The sequence below is a fragment of the Ochotona princeps genome, chromosome 11 (assembly GCF_030435755.1).
Source record: "Ochotona princeps isolate mOchPri1 chromosome 11, mOchPri1.hap1, whole genome shotgun sequence".
NCBI classification, from domain to species: Eukaryota; Metazoa; Chordata; class Mammalia; order Lagomorpha; family Ochotonidae; genus Ochotona; species Ochotona princeps.
This window is the reverse complement of record NC_080842.1, coordinates 50,229,641-50,249,608: the sequence shown is the minus strand read 5'-3', so window position 1 is coordinate 50,249,608 and position 19,968 is coordinate 50,229,641. Positions and strand designations below refer to the sequence as shown.

General features: G+C 45.0%; 1 long non-coding RNA gene across 1 annotated transcript in view; it reads right to left on the bottom strand.

The window, feature by feature from the left end:
* Positions 1 to 2,746: 2,746 nt before the first annotated feature.
* Positions 2,747 to 19,968, bottom strand: part of LOC131481446 (uncharacterized) — a 69,508-nt gene continuing 52,286 nt past the window's right edge. Inside the window, exon 3 of the long non-coding RNA XR_009246340.1 lies at positions 2,747 to 2,801. This is a non-coding gene — a long non-coding RNA (uncharacterized LOC131481446). The remainder of the gene's footprint in view (positions 2,802 to 19,968) is intronic.

The following is a 19,968-nucleotide window of genomic DNA, read 5'->3' as shown; positions in this document are numbered from 1 at the left end:
CTCTAGCAATCTCCTGCATGCTCACAGGCTACCGTTTGGAAAAGGGGATAACTGGGAATAATGGAAAAAACAAACAAACAAGGGTGGTGCTCAGAACCTAAGAAAAATCACATTTTTGTGCCAAACTCTGAAATGTTCAAACTAGGGTAGATCTCCAAACTTTTCTATCGCTAACACTTGAAGATTTGTCAACAAAAAATGGTTAAATCAGCGTGAGAATGTTAGTTCAAGGGGTATGAAGCACTAAGACGTGTATCAACATGGATTGCCCTGAGAACATGATGCTGAACTTTAAGAAAGCAAACCAATAAGAGTAACCATACCAATCAGTTTGGGTACCAACATTAAGCAAAATGATGCTACAATGCTAGATGTCATTTAGGACAGGTGTACTTATTGTTGAAAAAATTTATTTGAAAGGAAGAGTGACAGAGAGGAATCAAGAAAGATCTTCAAGCTACAGGTTCATTCCCCAAATAATTAACAGCCAGGTCTGAAACCAGGATCCAGGAAGTCCATCTGGGTCTCCCCACATAGGTGGCAAGGGACCCATGTACTTGGGCCATTTTCTGCTGCATTTCCATGAACATCAGCAGGGAACTCAATTGGAAGTAGAGCCTAGTGATACCCAAACCAGTGTTCAATAAGGGGAAAAAAACCCAGAATGTATGAGTGATGGAAGCTGCATATGTCATTGCTCTACTGTTATATGGAATTTTAGCTTTAAAATATTTTTGGGTTTTTAAGCCCACACCTCTACTGTATTTTAGAGGTAAAAAAACAGGGGTTCCAGAAGGCAAATGCCTGGTCCTAGGCATCACACAGCTAGTGATGGAGACAATACTAAAACACAGGGCCTACAGCGGTCCCGCTGTGGCTGCTCTGCCTTACCTCCATGCCCTAGCAGGCCCCTGGGGTACCTGCTCAAACTGATTCATAATGACTGATAAGGCTACCATGCACAAAAGGACTGGCTGACCTGCTTTTCCAGGATTCATGCTTCAGGCTCTTAGTCGTCATGACCACATCCTAAGAACTGGACACATGTTAATACACAGAGACCTGCAGACTAGAAGCTTAGAGGCCACCAGCCAAATGAATAAACTCCCTGTGAGCCACAAGTATAGCAAGTTTAGTTAGCAGTTTCCCTGGATATTAGAAACATCACTTGAAATTCCAAATACCAGAATAGGAAGGAAGAGAGCTTCCCAGAGACAGGATGGCTGAGCACCAGCATAGAGAAAGTGGGAAAAAAATAAAAAAGCTCCAATAGCAAATAGGTAAAAACTTCCCAGTCCTCACTGGTCTGGGAAAGTGACACTCATGAGAACTAAATGTTCAGATGTCTGGGATCAGTTCTCAAACCTGGGCATGCAGGAGAATTGCTGGAGAAGGAAGTTTTTAATAACCTTACCGTCTGGACTGATCTGAGTGGTTCTCAAAATTGGTGAGCATTAGAAAGAATCCAAAAGCTAGCTGTCACTTTGATTCTGGGTCATGCCAACTCTGTTATCCATACACATGTGCTAGCACAGTTGCCTGTTCTTTAACATCAAATTTGCAAGGTGGGGAGTAGGGGTGGTGAGCAGACTGCCAACGTCCCCATGATCCAGGGTTGGGGGCAGGTACCATAGGCCTCCCCAAGCCAGGCTACTTGCTGCGAGTGAGACCCACCAATGGTTTTTGGCATTGGCAAGAAGCCCATTCTTACATTTCATGTTGATCTTTGACAGGCCAGGAATTCTAATCATAAGCACCAGATCTATAGGTGTGTGGTCTTGTCTTAGTGTGCAGGTCACATGATTGTTTTGTCTACATTGCTGACCCCTGTACAAAGAAGCCAATATGTCAGCGTGATGATGGGGATGAGGGAGAACAGCCAGTGGCACTGAATGGAAGCTCTACAGCTGCAGAGAGGGATCCACCAATGAGATAGCTAGTTCTGAATCTGGGATAGACAAGCCCTACATCCGTAACAGCAAAAAGTAACTACAGAAGATGTGATGACTGCACCCTTGAATAGCCCTTCAGTTACAGTAGAAATCTGAGGGAGAATGAAATGGGACTGGTAGGGTCTTGTCTTAGGGTCATCAGTTGGAAGTCACACTCCCCTTGTCCTTTGTAAATCAAATGACCCATCCCCAGGACACACTTCCTCTCATGGGGAATTGGGGTGGTATCAGGAAACCACTTCATTCTTGAGATTATAGAAAGACTAACAGTGTAGGCGATTTCTCTCTGTCAGACCTGCTCAGCCCCTCTACATGTGCCATGTGGATCTGTAACTTCTTCACTTTTTAAATTTAAAAAATTAGATGTCATTTACACACATTCCAAAATCTCGAATCATAACCCACAAACAAGTACACATAAAGTTTCTCTAATCAAGTAAGCAAAACCTACATTATAATTTCTAAAACTAGGAATGGACCATAAATTTCATAAAAATTTTTAGCTTGAGTTTAAAAGTATGATGATGATGATGCTAACAATGTAATTCGGCATGTGCTAAATACAACCTCACCTCTGTATTAGTGACCAATATAACATTAACCATTTAAGATTATGCCCATTTTGCAGGTGAGGAAGCTGAGGTCACCTAAGCAGCCCCAAACCACTTCATCAATAAATGTTGGTATTAGTTAGGATTTTTAACCCATACCTAATTCATAAATTTTGAATTTTATCTGTTATACAGTTCCAAATCACATTCATTTACTGATGTACACATACATACCTGTGTTTCTTCTTAACAACCTCTCCCAGTTTCAAAATCCCAGGAAACAGCAGATTCACCGAAGCTAGAAGGATAACACAGAGCTTAACTTACTTAAAAGACCCAGACAAAGGGACAACATAAATTTCTGCAAAATAAGTTTTCTTACTTGTGAGTCAAAAGATAGGTGCTTACAAACAGAGGGGTTTTCTCTTTACCTCAAAAAAAAAAAAAAATGCGCTTTACAATGGGAGCATCCTCCATCCCCCTTGAGGAGTGAAGGGTACTGTCACTGTCCCCTACCCTCTGGGGGCCGAGTCCAGCCTGCAACAGGACTAGGTGTGAAGAACCCTTACGAGCCCCTGCCCCCAGACATTTTACCTCCAACAGCATTGTGCAAGAAAGCCTTGGTACCTAAATCCATCTTTTCTATTAAACTGGTTAACTACAACTCTTACTGGTTTAATATAGAATTAAACAGCAGATTAATACTGAGGCTATTTAGATCTGCTCCAGTTCGCCAGGACCTTGGGCCACACTCCAGCTCTACTGGTCTGCTAAGCTGGTGCTGAACTGCCCTTTTGGGACACTGGGATGTGCCAGTGCCTGATGAAGAACAGAAGTCACCTGAAAGGCTGCACTAACGACGTAGGACCTCAGAAATAAATCAGATTTGTCCTCTATTCCTGCTAAATCCTTTTAGGGCATGCCATGTTACAGTTATACCTTCCCCAAACAAAACGGAGAATCTCCAGTTCAACTTGGTTCTTGTTTTTAAATCGGGACTATTAAGAAACACTGCTTCACACAAATGAAGAATCCCAACCACAACTGTAGTATCACCAGCCACGCCCCCTCTGCTAGGCAATACCTTGTAAAGCTGTAAAATTGGATTGAAAGAAAATGCTCCCACATTTTTTTCACTAACCTGCTGTCACATCTAACCAATCACACACCCAGAGATAACAAGTCCAATGGACCAGGGGCCAAGGAGACTTTGAGCATTAACGGTATTTAACAAGTGCTTACAACGACCTTGACTGATCATTTCAACTGGTGTCCAGTATTTACTGTCTCCCACCATAGTTCCCCTCCCCTGGGCAGCCTGGCTTCCTTACATCCCAGTTACAGTGATACAGTCAAGATGGAACTTAAATGAATGTTCACTCAGCTAGCTAAGAAGCAGGTATAGACAAAAATTTTAAGTCTTTTAATTTTTAAAACTTTTAAAGGCAGAGTTACAGAGAGAGGGGAGTCAGATTTTCCATCAGTTGATTCAGTCTCCAGGTGTCAGCAATGACCAGGCTGAAGGCAAGAGCATCCTGTGTGTCTCCCACATGGGAGGCCATCAGTTGCCGCTTTCCCAGGCACATAGCAGGGAGTTGGATCAGAAGTGGATGGTTCTAATCCTGGCAGCCCCACTTCCCATCCAGCTCCCTTCTTGTGGCCTGGGAAAGCAGTAGAGGACGGCCCAAAGCCTTGGGACACTGCACCCATGCTGGAGACCCAAGAGAGGTTCCTGGCTCCTGGCTTCTGATCGGTTCAGCTCTGGCTGTTGTGGTCACTTGGAGAATGAATCAATGGATGGATAATCTTCCTCTGTCTCCTCCTCCTCTCTGCACATTTGACTTTCCAATAAAATTAATTAATTAGTTTAAAAGGCACACGAGATGGTCATCTGACAGCCAGAGTTCAAGGCCTAGCTCTGTTCCCTTAATTGCAGCTTCCTGCTGATGCACACCCTGGAGACAGTGGGTGATGACTCAAGTAGCTGGGTTCCTGCCACCCAGGTCAACAACCTCAACTGCATTCCAGGCTCCTGGCCTCAATCTGGCCCAGTCCTAGCTGTTTCAGGCATTTAGAGCGAACCACAAGATAAAAGTGTGTGTGTATGAGAGACTATCTGTTTTATTTAAACAACAAAACAGAAATGTTTACAAGAAAAACAACAAACAACTCCAGGGATGAACAAGGCTGTTTGAACTTGGGAAAGAAAAACAGGGCTTAACACCATTCTTTCCCATCCCAATCACCATGGCTTCCAACAGCCACCCAGAAGAGCCACAAAATTACTGACACTGAACCACAACAGCCTCTCACGTGGTGCTTCCCTGCTCCTGGAGACAACATCCCCTTTGAACCAGTGAGGGACTAGCAGCCGGTTCCTGCTGAGTCATGCCAGTGGCGACAGGGTCCTCAGTTCAGCCCCTTTGGTAACAGCAGTAGGGGAGACTTACTGCCAAGGTCCTCAGAGAGTCACTAAAACCATTGCCAGCTCCCTGGGGTGCAAGGACAGCTTTGACACTGCCTAGGGAGCTGAGAAAGGCACCTTTCCTTCATCGACACAAGTTGGATTCTGAGCTAGTGCCAACCTTGAATCCTATCTGCCTAGGATTTCAGGTAGAGTGCCAGAACCCACTTGGTTCCTACCTATACAAGTAGTTCCTATAATGGGAGTGACCCGACTACATGCGTTAATTGTATACTTTGTTATTATGACAATTGTTAAAGTAAGAAAACTGGAAAACAATGACTGTGTCTTTATTTTTAAACTTCCTGGAAAATATGTAATAGAATAGAGCATGGGTTGGCAAATTTGGCCTGAGGGCCACATCTGGCCTTGGCGCATGGTCTCAGAAGGCACACACAGCTATGAACGGTGTGTCAAGTGTTTCAAACAGTGGGGAGGCAGGGAGGATATGGGTAAGAGATTCAATTCAGATTTCAGGTTTCATAAATAAAGCTTTGTCAGGGTGTGGCCCTGTCGTTCACTTATGCATCATCTGTGATTGCCTTTGCCCCACATACATCAGGACAGAGCTGTAGCCACAGATGCTGCAAGGCCCTAGAGCCCAGAATATCTTTCTGGTCTTTTTCAGGAAGTTTGATAACCCTAGAAGGCAAATGGAAAGCAGAAGAGAGTCAATGGAGGAAGAAAACATACAAAGTTGCACTTGATCAAAGCAACATTTTTGCTATATTTTCGTTTTATTTTCCATTGATACAGAAAACCTTGTATTTGTGTTTTCTTAAAGGGCTGGCACTGCAGCAAAATGGGTTAGGCCTCTGCCTGTGGTATCAACATCCCAATGGGTACTGGCCTGGTCCTGTTTCCTGCTAATGGCCTGGAAAAGCAGCAGAGAATGGCTTGAGGGCCTGGGCTCCTGCACCCACCTGAAAGATCCATAAGAAGCTCCTGGCTTTGAACCACTTCAACTCCAGCCCTTGTGGTCATGTGGGGTGTGAATTAATGAATGGAAGATCTTTTTCTCCTCTCTAATTCTGCCTAAGATCTGTCTCCTCTCTGCAATTTCACCTTTCAAAAAAATAAATAAATAAAACCCAATCACTGAGAATGGAAAGCAGAACCAAACAACAAAGAATAGCAGCTCTTGGCATCCAGAGGAACACTTGCTACGTTTGTATTAAGTAAACTTTCAATCTTTTAATACATACTTTCCAGTTTTGCAAAATTGAACTCATGATATTTCACATTTTTCACTTAAGCTGTAAACACATCTTAAAAGTGTTGACATTAAAATAAAAGCACAATATTTCTCCCCAAGCTTTAGATAATACCTTATGAATTATTTTACATCATAGAAATGGGCAGGCTTGGCTAGGCCAGGCTGCAGCATGTGCCAGCAAATGCTGAGGTGAGTTGGGCCATGCCACACTGGGCCACAGCACCCATCAGCAGATGTAATACCTGGGAGGTGGGGGGTCAGGAGGGTGAGCCCCCTGGTAGGTGAACAGCAAGGACTCCCCTTCTGGGCCCTGCTCCTGCTGGTGAAGGCGAGAACTGGGATGGAGAGCAGACTAGGCCAAGCAGGGCTACAATACCCATTGGCCTGCATGTGAGCTGGTTGAAGGGAAGAGCCACATTGGGCTGACTGTATCCACCGGTGCATGCATGAGCCAGAGTAAGTTTAGGCTGGGCAGGTTTTACGGTAGCATTAGCCGGTGAGTGCTAGGAATGGAGGCAAGTCCTGTCAAGCTAGGCTGCAAAACCACCTGGAAAGTACAAGATCTGGGGCTGGGAGTGAGCACAGTAGGAAAACTGTGTGCACCTCTCTGATGGGCTGCAGCTCCCACCGGTAAGCAGGAGAATGACTAAATAGCTGGCTGGATAGGTGGTAGCACTGCCAGTGTAAGTTTTGGCTGGATAGTGAGGTTGGTTGGGCTGAGGTAGTAGTCTGCAGCACTCACTAGTATGTACAAAAGCTGAATGGGATTTGTAGGACATACCAGACTAATCTGCTGCACACACCATCAGGTGCAAGGGTGACAGCGAGCCCAGTGGGAGTTTATTAGGGGTCATGCCAACTGGGCCACAGCTCCTACTGGTGTACATGAGGGTAGAGCAAGGACGGGCTGGGCCATAGCATCCTTTGGATTGCATAGGAGATGGGGAAGGAGATAGAACTGACCCAGTAACTGCAACCACCTGTGTGTCTTTAGGCTGACACATACAGAGGGATAGACACATACAGTCCCCACAGCCCCCAGCTTCCTCAACCCCCCAAGATTTCTACTTCTCTATTTATTAAAGTTCAGAGCTGGCCCACGGCTCTGGTATTAGAAGCTGCAATGGCCAGATCTCCAACAGTGCCTTAAGCCAGAGATTATCATGGTCAACTCAGCAAGCAGGGGGGCTGGTGTCCATGAGAGGGGGCTGGACTGGTCCTTGACAGGTTGTTAACTCTTACTAGTATGTTCCTTGGTCTTAGAGTCCCCAGCTGTCTGTGTTCAATGTAAAACTCGATCAAGTTTGTGCAAGCTGTTGCTGCTGCTCCCCCGTGACAGGAGGAAACCTGCAGGTGGAGTGGTAGGGTCTGGTCCGGGCTCTCCCCACGCCCATTCCATGTCCACCAGCTGGTCCGGGCTCTCCCCATGCCCATTCCATGTCCCCTGTCCTCCTTGCCAAAGCTGCTCTCACCAGCTGCCTCAGAACCCAATGAGGCTCATGTACAAAATCTGCCATGTCCTTACCTGTACCTTTTTAATAAGAATATATTGTCATACTAAAAACATATATAATCCAAAAAATTGGATGACAGATTGAGCTGGATCCCATACTGGCTAGCACACACAGTCAGTTCTGGGGTCACCTCAGACACGTTTCATTAGGAACCTCCTCCCCCAACTGAGCTGCTGAACTCAGAACTCCAACCATGGGGAGAATTGCAGGATCTGTGGTCTGATTGTGGCATGGATGTGTTATAACTGGGCCGCCTCAGTTGCTGAAGATGGTATAGTGCCTAGAAGAACATGGGGGATGTAGCAGTCCATTGGGGCCTGCAGAGGACATCTAGTACCATAGCAAAGGATGGAGGGCAGAACAAATTGGACAATTCTCCCAGTCAAGCGTGGGCAGCAAGTATCTGGGTGAATGAAAACTCTAAAGTGAACTATGTCAGTCAATGGACCTTGGAAAGATGTCCTCATCCTTGTTGATTTCAATGAAATCAACAGCATTTCAGAAATATCAAAACTAGTTGAACAGAATCCTCACAGCCTGTTCCACATCGGGGATGTTGGGATGACATTGGGTGACCATTCCCAGATACTGATGTGGTTAGGATGCTGGGTGCATCTTTCCCCTTCTCTCTTCCTCCAAATACAGGAGGAAGAAAACAATTGGAAAGTGACTCATTTTTCCCCATTCCTCGACCCTTCCCACCCTAATCAGTGATCCACATGGACATTCATTCTTCAACTACATAAACATTATCAAAAACAAGCATTTTTAAAAAGAAAGGCAAGCACAAAAGAAATGGCTTTTTTCTAGGATTAAAAAAAATTTAAGCCAATCTCTGCTGATTTAGAAGTCTTACAGTTCTTTCAAGTTACCAGAATCTTCATGTTCCATTTTACACCTCTTCAAAGTTAGTTTTCTTTAATAAGCAAACCACATTATGAATACAGTGCTTTAGAATTGAGTTGTTTTTAACCTGAAGGAGACACTTCACAATTGAAATCCTTTTGCTTGTCTATTGTTAGATATAATACTTCTGAAAGTCCTTGACATCTTTTCTGTATCTATGTACAAATACTAATAGGAAACACAACCACACTTAGCAGTTTTGCCAACTTGTTCTGTGAGGGCAATTGCCGGAAAGCGTTACTAATTACTAGAAGGGTCATGTTATTTTATTATCAAAGGGCATACATTGGAAATAAAAACTGTTTTTGAGACCACACCTAGCAACAAGCTATGGTAATACATAGCTATTCTGTTTAATCCAAGTTATTTCCTTGGGTCTCAATGACCAAGACTCAATAAAGAGATGAAAGACTGGCAGAAAGGCTTTGCTGCCATGTGCTAAGCTATCACAGAAGAAGGTTCACAAAGCTGTTGCTGAAAGTGGGCTACACTGCAAAAGAACAGTTGCAATTCCACACATGGCCCTTATTCTTTGCTGAACCCTGAGCTGCCTTTGTTTTACATTAAAACTTCCACTCTCCAGATGGAATTGAAGGACACTGAATCCATTTGGAAACCCAAAGTTTTTCCCATAAGTGATGCACATCAAGGGATAAAACCTCTCTGGATAACCAGTGTGTGGAGATGAATTCGTATTTGTTGCCTTCACTGTGCAGAGGGAAACAAGTTCAGTTTACTGCTGGGATGACAAACTAGTGATTAACTGATCTATGAAGCTAGTGCATTAAAACCCCAAATCTTCACGTTCCTCACTACCACGACGATTTACATTATCTCCAAAGAAGGAAAACAAAGACTTGGGGTGTGAGAGGGTGGAGAAGGAAAGCAGAGTGAAGAAGGGAAGGAAGGAGGGAGATAGGCAGGCAGGAAAGGGGGCCAAGTAGAAAGGGAAAGGAGAAAAGAAAAGCTATTGGCTTAGATCAGCTTTGATTAGCATCTCTGTGTGTTAATAACGGAGCTCTTGCAGCTGAGAAATTCTTTGCTGCTTCACAGCCAAGAAGATGGAACCCCCATGGATTTTAAAATATATGCATATTTCAGCGGCCACCAGGCTCTCAGTGTGTGCTGCCAGATGGAGTGAGGAAGGAAGGAAGGAAGTTAATTCTTTCCATGAGGAGGAATCGGGGCAAGGAAACAACCCTTGAAATGCAGGAAACCCAGCACAGAGCTCTGAGGCAGAACTGCTAAGCAGTCACAAGGCTCCTGGGGAACATCAGGAGGATCACACCTCTTGGGGAAGCTGGGAGAGCTGACAGCAACAAGAGTGCCTGGCACACAGTAGGCCTTCAACAGGTGACAGGATGGTGGCATTCCATGGCTACTTGAAAACAAAGGGATGACATGGATGGCCCAGGTGGCATTTTATAGGCCATAAGACAAATTAGTCCTGTGAGGCTTAGGGAGCTTTTCTTAGTGACAGATTTTTACAGGGCCTTTTTAGCCACACCAGAGTGCCAGCACATTCTCAGACAAGGTTCTGAGCCACGCTTGGAGCACGGCACTGTCTTCCTCCCATCTAAGTCGGCCCTGTCTTATTACCCAGCCAAGGCCAACTCAAGCAATTGTGAAGATCACTTTTGAATCAAGCTGCATTGCTAACTTTAACCTATGTACGGCTGGCTCAGGTGGCAACGGTAGGCTGGACTGATCCAGGCTGTGGAGGGAGAGAACCAGCCGAAGGGAGCAGGCTTTTGCTGCCAACTGGGCAGCAAGGCTGTGGAGACACCTAAGTGTACCTGGGGGTAGAGGCAGCCCATGGGGCAGCCATCTATCTCCCAGCTCCCATCCCCTATCCTCCTTGAGGAAATTATCACTTCTGCTACCTCCTGCTCTCCTTGAATAAGATGGAAGGCACCTTTGGCTTTTCTTTGTTGGCAGGCAGCATTTTGGTCAGTAAACCCTCACGAGAAAGACCTTTTGAGGATCCAAACACGCACCTGCATAGAAAAGGTGTGGCAAGGTCAGCCATTTGGCATGCTAGGTAGGTCAGTAAGTGGTGCTATAATTGCCCCAAGTCTCAAACAAATAATCATCACAGCCATCTCTATTGAGTGCTTGTTAAGTGCTTCAAACATATTCCTCTTTAATCACATCAATTCCATGAAGTGCATTTTTATCAGCCCCATTTTCTGTAGATATGCAGACACTGGAAGCGAGTGAATTAGCCTGAAGAAACATAGCTGATCCCATTGTGAGAGAGCCTCTGATTAGGGGATAGGCACATGGCCTATTCAAGATTACATTCTGGGGCTGGCATCACTACTGGCAACATTAGCATCCAGTATCAGAGCACCAGCTTAAGTACTGGCTATACTCTATGCTAAAGCATCTGGGAAAACAACAGAAGATGAACCCTTAGGTCCCTGCCACCCGTTTGGGAGATCCAGATGGAATTCTTGCTTCCTAGCCTAAGCCTGAATCAGCCCCACACTTGTGTCCGTCTGGGAGTGGCCCAGTGAATGGGAGATTTCCCTGTATCTCTGTAACTCTGTTTTTCAAATAGTCTTTTTTAAAGACTACATTTCCCAATTTACTTTGCATCCAGCTATACACACGAGACTAAGATCTGGCCAATGGGTTATGAAAGGAAATCATGTGACTTCCTGAATTTGCTTTTAAAGGAAAAAGCATCCCTGCTTTCCTTTCCCCTGTTGCTGTTTGAAATGTTGAGGATATAATGAGACATCTGATACTCAGTGACAGCACCATTCCATGGATGCTGCAGCAACAACCCCACCCCTGCAACAGGAAGCTCTCAGGGCACCCAAAGGCAGCACAGAGAGCCTCCTGTGAGATGCTCCCCAGCCATGGCTCCATTAAACCAAGTGCCTCTCCCCCCTTTCCCTTGTGATTCATTTCAAAGTCAGCAAGCGATCCTGGGAAAATGTGCATATGTGTGTATGAGGTTAGCACTGGGGCATGCTCAACTTCTGCATCTTATCCCCCGCCAGAGCTGCTCTGCCCTCATCTGGCTGATGCAGCCCTTTTCCTGCTGTCCCACCCACTGCCAAGATAGCAAAGGATCAGATCTCCAGAATCTGTCACTGTGTGGGACATACCAGCTTCCCTTTCTCTGAACCGTAATTTCCCATAGTGTCAAGGAAGATCACCCTATTCCTAGGTGGTGTCTAACGCAGAAGACCAATTTTCCTCCCCTCTTGAGGGTGAAGCAGTAAAATCCAGACTCTGCCCCTTAACCGACAGTGGTTAACAGCAGCACAACCTAAGTCAAGTCCATTATTTCTAAACCAGGAGGAAAAACATACGTTGCCACAAAGCTACTGGATGACACGGAATAGTGTATGCAATGGACCTGGCTCACACAGTTGATCCTCAAGTCCAAGTTCTCTGCAGTGAATGAGCCATGCCCTTCCTTTCCTTTGACCACAGAGAAGCCCCATTTCCTACAATCTAAACTATAACTCCTCTTTCCTTTCTCAACATACTGATTGGTGGGTGATACCAACATCCTATAATTGTCTTATTTTAAATATCTCAGTGTATTAAGAACAGGTGGAAGAGTCTGGCTGGGCCCTTACTACAGCTCCAGGAGAAGCTGGATGAGTAGAGCTGTGGCTTTTTGCAGAGAGGAGCTGCGCCACTGCTACCGCATGACCAGCAGCAGGGCAGCCAGGTGAAGAAAACTCCCCACCTCCTCGCCTCTGATCTCAGCCTGTGCTTCCATCAACGGGAGCCCTTGAGCTACCTCCTGGCTGTCCCCTTGGACACGGGGCAGGAAGGAGCAGCACAGAGTGGCTCTAGGCAGGCAGACAGTAGGCTACCAGCACAGTAAGGCAGGCGCACATGCCATTCATGACCACACACCTGCGGATGTGCTGGCACCCGTGTCGTCAGACCAAGTGATGTTTCTGTGGCCAAGGCAATGAAGACTTACACTGTGTGGGAGAAATCCAGAATATGTTCCTTATCAGGTCAAGTTCTGGTGCAAAATGAAAAGGGACCAGAGAAACCCCCATGAGAATAAGGCAAGACTTAAGTCTTGTACTGGGGAGGAGAGTTTCCCCGCCATCAGGGTATCTGTCTCCCTCTGGTACTCTCGGGAGCAGGGGCCCCCAACTTTGCACACTCCCTCTGCAGTTCCCAGCTCTGCCAGGGACCACTGTGTCGGCGGCCACACCTGAAGCTTCAGCACAAGTGTCTTGGTCCACATGCTGTAACAGAGAGGGGAGAGACTGGCAGGTTCCACTTGAGCAGCTGACTCCTCCTGAGTCAGCAAATGGAACCAGAGCCTCCAGACCTAAAATTTGGAGATTCCTGTCTGTCCCATGGAATGTTGCAGTGTTCCCTGCTTTGTGTACCTGACTACACAGGAGACCCCCTAGGTGCCATTAGCACCTGCTGAAGAAGTGAATGAATTAAATGGGTTATACCCTTCTGCCACATTGGTTACTGTGATCAGCCATGGTCATGGCTTAGAAATAAGTTGCTTACTTCAGGGTGTACAGAAGTATGTAACTCAAACACTCCTAACCTCTCGAATGACCCCAGGGTGGTCTGAGCCACCCTCTTGCTAAAACACAGCTATTGTCAGGCTCTCTTCCAAGTCTCACCCCAAGCCACTCAAATCTAGAAATTTCAGGGAATCCATTTTCCACAATTCTGCTACTCCGTTTGATGGATCACATCACTGACTACATTGGCATAAATCAAGAGAAAACAGAGTATTAGGAGTACCGACTGTCGAAAGACCAAAAGGCCATCAATACGTTTAACATCAGTATGCCTCACTTTTCTGATCAATAAAGTAGGAATGTCATTATCAGAGGAACCACTTGAGTGTGTGTGAAGGCAGGAATTTTGAACAATTCCTGCAATGAAATCTTGACCTCCTTTATTGTTAGTGGAATTGTATGACAGGCCCAGAAACTAAGTAACCTCTCCTCAACCAATCTTTACCAAAACCGGGACACAGGCTCCACCCAGCAGGCATTAAGTACTTTCAGTTATCCACATGGGAGCTTACCAGGTTCCAAAAAGTTAATAACTAGACTGAATCAGGTACACCACTATATCAGAAGAAAACAGGTCCAGAGGCTTACTGATGGAGTAAATGATTAACAATTAGACAACTTTTAAAAGACAAAAGAAATTGATTCTGTTAACACCACTCCTTTTGCCATATCTATCAAAGCCAGCATCCTTGACCCAGTTAAAATCTAGCTTTGATTAGCAAATTGTAGATTGAGTCCATCCAGGTAGCCGGGTTTTTGTTCTATAGTTTATTAACTGACCTCCTTCTGAACAAATGGGTGAATCTTTAAATTAGCATTTTTTGGTTGTGACGAAGATGACCAGCATTTGTTTTCTTCCTAGGTCTATTTTGGATAAGGTTTACTCTTTTATTAATAGCTTTCAGAACACAGTACTCTTGATAAGCAAACTAGCATTAGAAACATGTCAAAGGGCATTATCCCTTCTTAACACTAAATATGAACTCCCACTGGGCAATTCCTGAATGTACACCATTACACCTGCACCCAGCTGAGACTGGCAGTGCACTGCACCATTCATATGGCCTAGTACCCCAAAAATGGAGCTTTTTGTGGAACTCAAAGCCAAGGTGAACTTTGCAGACCAGAACTAAGAACTGGAAGTACAGTACCTGTGTTGTTATAATTGCACTGAACATTTTGTATGGTTAAAAGATGTGCTTAGATTGAAAATCATTTGTTGAGATGTGTCTGGAAGATCTATATTATGCCATACCAGGTAAAGCCGCTACCGGAAGCACTAGTTCATTTGAGTGCTAGCTCAAGTTCCAGCTGTTCCACTTTCAAACCAGCTCCCTGCTAATGTGCCAGGGAAAGCAGGAGATGACCCAGATGCTTAGGCCCCTGCAGCCACTTGAGAGGCCTAGAGGAAGTTTCCAACCAGCCCAGCTCCACCCACTAGGGCCTTTTAGGGAGTGAACCAATGGATGGGAGAGCTTTCTCTCTCTAACCCTGCCTTTCTAATAAATAAATCTTTAGAAAAAACTGTATCTGGAGGGCCAGCATTGTGGTGTAGTACATTAAACCATCAGCTACAATGCCAGCATTCAATATAGGCACTGATTCAAGTCCTGGCTGTCCCACATCCAGCCCTTAGCTAAGTCCCTTGGAAAGCAGCGTAAGATATCCCAAGGGCCGGAGTGCCTACGTGGGAGACCTGGAAGACCCTCATGGCTTTGGCCCAGCCCAGCTCAACACTATTGCAGCCATTTGGTGGGGAATGATCTAATACATGGAATTTCTGTGTCTCCTTCTCTATAACTCCACCTTTCAAAATAAATCCTTAGAAAGAAAACGTATCCAGCCTAATCTCATTTAGTTCAGATAAAATACAAAAATCACATATCCTCTACCAGCCAATAAATTATTTCAAGCAGCATTGTCACCACTAACATTATTTAAAGCTTCAGAATCTCCAAACTTAATTGGTGCCATTTTTTCTTCTATTGTTGGAAAACTTTTTACTCCATAGCAGTCAGTTGTGAGACACACACCATCCAGAGAGAAGCTGGCCAGTCAAAATCCACAATGAAGATGTCAGAGACACAGATTACACATGATTCACTTCACCTTGAATTCAGAGGATCTTGCATCTCCAAGAACCATCAGCACAATGAAATATAAAATGGACACTCCCAAGTTCACATACTCAAAGATTTCACATTTAGTCAATTTCCCCTTGCTCTCAAAGCCATATCTCCTTTCTGTACTTTTTTTTTCTTATTTTACTCAAATCAGGAAGTATTTGGCTTATACCAAAACTTCCCCCCATCATTTCACTGATAAGGGTGGGGGAGGAAAGAGAAATTGAAAGTAGGGCTGGGAAAGAGTTGGAGCTCTATGGCGGGGACACCTCACTGGTCCCCTTTGGGGGCAACCACAGTTCAGTTGTTCATTGGTGATTTTACTTCTAGGAAGTCTGTCTATAAATATCTCCCTGGATCTCCCCAAATGCCAAAATCTCCAGTTTCTCTCATTCTTTTTCTTCAAGTTGCCTTTAGTGAACCTGCTACTCTGAAGACAAAATGATTCAAAGTTGCGACAATTCAGAAAGCCAAATTGGCTTCATTTTTCCCAGCAGACCTGAGATAATGAGCACCAAGGACTACATCACAACTGCCAAGGAGACCACGGGGAATTGGAGTGCCTTCAGAGGCCAAGAACTCTGAGGTCATCCACTCCCGCTTGGATCCACCACATGGGGAGAAAGAAATCCCAAATCCTTCCTCGCAGGATCCAAGGGCATCAGAATAACAGCCAGGAGCCCTGAGCAGTCCGCAGAAACAGAAGAACAGTAAACTTCTTTCAGGACTAGGAAGGAGAGCTTTCTCTGGTCCTCGCTTGGTTCCAATTTTGGGTCCCCACCCTCTCTTGCAATGACCATCACGGTCGTTCCAGAAACCCCTCAAAACATACAAACAACACTCTAGGATAGAGAACAACAAGGAAAGCTTGGAGTCAGACAGGAAACGGTCAGCGTGGATACAGTTATACCTTACTAGGTGGGACACAAATATTAATTACTCTTCACTGGGGTATTGAAGATTTCTCTGCACACCCCTCCTAAAACTGTGCTGCACCTCAATTGTTGACATATGTCTTGTTAGAGTTAAGCCAGTCTAGACTACCCCCCCAAAAAATTCAGCAAAATTATGCTTTAACACTATATAATGCTAAATACTATAATGTAAATAGACACGAGACAGCTGAATAGTAATCTATAGCCATTTTATAGAACCCGGTCGTGTATAAACTAAAATTAAAATGTCAACGAAGGAGTCACAGGATGTGGTAAAGAACTTGCATTTTTTTTTTCAACATGTTGGTTACTCAATACTATGTCAATTAATTCCATAACATTATAAATTGTTGCTGATGTTATGTCAGGGCTTTTCATTGATAGGGATGATACTCTGCTGGCTCTACCTTCAGACCAGAGATGGTCTCCCCAACAAGCTGTTGAATTTGTCTGGACAATAAGATGCTGGTCTCTATGCTTGGTATATGCTCGCAATGAAAGAATCTCAACTGATCTTGAACTGTGGTCAAGCAACAAGGTGGAGGAATCCACCATGGGGGGAGGGCTTGGGGAGGGGGAATCCCAGTACCTATAAAACTGTCACATAATGCAATGTAATCAATTAAAACAAATAAAATAAAATTTTTTTAAAAGTCAGTTGAGATTAGGAACCCAGGCGCCAAGGAGGACACCAGGCACCTCTCTTCTAAAAGCCCTTAGGCTCTCCTGAAGACCCACTGGCCCTCCAATGCAAATGTAAATGGTCTTCATTAGGAAGTATTAGTTCCCTTTTCAACCTCAAGCATCAGTGCCACTTGCTATAGGCAATTCTATACTTAGACTCTGGGCTGACAATACACCCATAAGGGGGCTGTTGCTTCATGGGTGTGGCTGCGTGAGTATCCACTCTCTGAAATTCCCACCACTGAGGTACTTTCCTTAAATGAAGATGCAACTTTTCTTTAAATAGGCAACTATGTATTTTGGAAGACTTCCTTCATCATTCCTCCCCAGGCTCCTTTTCAGTTCCTTTAACAAGTTACTGAAGAAACTGAGCCACTTAAGGCTTCTCTCTCCAACTCTCATGGGTCCAGGCAAGCATTATCAACCCGTCTCCTGCTGCAGCCACCCAGCTGATCGCCCAGCGTGCAGATCCCACTTTCTGAAGTCAGATACCTGGCTCAAAACCCAGAGCGTGGTCACATCCCGCAGCACTGCATCCAGCTCCCATTCCTTGGCATTCAAGGTCTTTGTCATTTTTGCCTCCTGTTTTGTTATCCTGTCACACGTAACTTCCAAAGAAACTACCAAAAAAAATATATAAATAAATAAAATAAAGTCGAACTCCAAGCACTCAGCTCCATTTACTTAGGTGGTTTCTCGGATCTGGGATGTGCTTCCTCAAACTAAGACTCCTGTCAATCTTTTACCAGTCAAAATCTGATCCCTAAGACGTGGAAAAATGCCAATCACCTTCTGCTCTTCCCAAAGCCCCTTTTCTCCTCCCTCCCTCATCATTCAAGGATGAGACCATTTTCCTAAATATCTAATTTCAAATGATAGATTAAACCAGTGGTTCCCATCTGAGTCATTTGCTCCACCAAGGGACATTTAGCAATGTTCAGAAGCATTGTTGGTTGCCAGAACTGGGGGTGGGAACTAGGGGCCTGGGGTGAAGAGAGGCCCAGATGTTGCTCAACATCCTACTATGGACAGGACAGCTCCTGTCCCCAAGCAAAACCCATTCTACCCCCAATGCCAACAGTGCCAAGTTTCATTAAGCTTGGATTCAATACATGCATTTATTATACTGTCTCCAAGCCCCACTAAATTGACAGTCAAGTATTCAAATAGTAAAAATGAACAAAAAAATACGACAACCATGGGCCAAAGATATCCAAATGTTTGCACACAGGAAGCAGATAGTGAAACTGGTGGCTGACTCAGAGTACTTGTTCCTGCAATTGCCTTGACCAAGAATACTCTTTCCTATATTCTAATATTCCAATCTTCCAATAGGCAAAGCTGAATGGATACCTCAAGACCCAGTCAACACACCAATAGCTCTGTATGCTTTCCAAAGCTCTGGCTTTTCTCGTCTTCACTGATGAACTGATTTTTCTAGACAGCCAATTTTAAAAAAATGAAGAAAATGAAAGTGAAAAGAGAAAATGCAACAGACCTTTCTCTTAGGAGCTGGGGAACATAAGACAGGGCACCACATAAACATTGGAAAGTCTTGGGCACTACCACAAAGTTCCAGGTGGCAATGAGATGGCGAGGGAAAAGATAAGTGAAGTTTCAGGATGGGCTCTAACCCTATACAAAGGGCAGTTGGCTGCCCACATGGCCTGTCTTCAAGACTCAGCTAGTCCCCTGACTGGCTGTATTCACCAGGAAGCCAAAGCAGAGACCCTGTGGAGGACAGGGAAAGGCAAGCAGGAGCTTCTGGTTAAAACTGTCATTAAGTGTATGCTGGACTCATAAGGCTGGCTTCTCCCCACCCTGCCCTGCCCCACAAGATCCCCAGAGAAGAACTTGCAACTTAAGAACACACAGCATCTCAGGTATTACAGTCATCATCTAGTGCAGCCCACCAATCCCAAAGCCTGCGCTAACTCAAAGCACTCAGCTTTTCACTAACTTCCCTTACCTATAACTGGGTCATCAAGGCGCTTAAGAAAACTAATGTCAAAGACACCAAAACCAAATGAACAAATGGAAACAGGATGCAAAAGATACGGGAGGACTGGCACTGTGGCACAGCGCATTAGCCACTGCCTACAACACCGGCATTCGGTATCAGAGGACTGGTTCAGGTCTTAGCTGTTCTGCTTCCCATCAGGCTTCCTGCTAATGCGCTCACAGGGAAAGAAACAAATGGTGACCCAAGTGCTTGGGCCCCTACACTCATGTGGGGGACTCAGATGGAGTTCCAGGCTCTTATTGCAGGTATTTGGGGAGTGAGCCAGTAGATGAAAGATCTTGCTCCCTTACCCTGTCACTCTGCCTTTCAAATAAGTGAATTTTTTAAAAAAGATATATTTCATTTTTATTGTAAAGTCAGATATACAGAGAAGAGGAGAGACAGAGGAAGATCTTACGTCTGATGACTCACTCCCCAAGTGGCCACAATGGCTAGAGCTGAGCCAATCCAAAGCCAGGAGCCTGGAGCTTCCTCTTCCAGGTCTCCCACAAGGGTACACGGTCCCAAGGCTTTGGGCCATCCTCGACTGCTTTCCCAGGCCACCAGCAGGGAGCTGGATGGGAAGTGGGGCTGCTGGGATTAGAACTGGTGCCTATATAGGATCCCAGTGCATGCAAGGCAGGGACTTTAGCTGCTAGGCTACTGTGCCAGGCCAGAAATGAATCCTTTTTAAAACAGCAGAAACACGGTATGGTTACAGGGAATAAAAGCAAACTCAGAAATGAATAATTCATACCTCGGAATTTGTATCTATTAAAGATTTTGTGTGCTTTTAAATGTTTACTTATTTGAAAGTATGAAAGATTAAGACGTCTTGGATCTCCTGATTCATTTGTTCTCCCCAAAGGCCTACAACAGTCAAGGTGAAAGCCAGCAGCCAGAAACCCCAGTCACGGTGCCATCGCCCGTTGCCTCCTAGCTGCATGAGCAGAAAGCCGAGTAGACATGGAAGAGCCAGGATTTGAACTAGGGTATCTGGTAAGGGAGGTGGACATGCCCAGTAGTGGACATGCCCAGTAGTGGTTCAACCCAAATGCTAGAAATCCAGTCCCTGGATTTTTCAAGAAA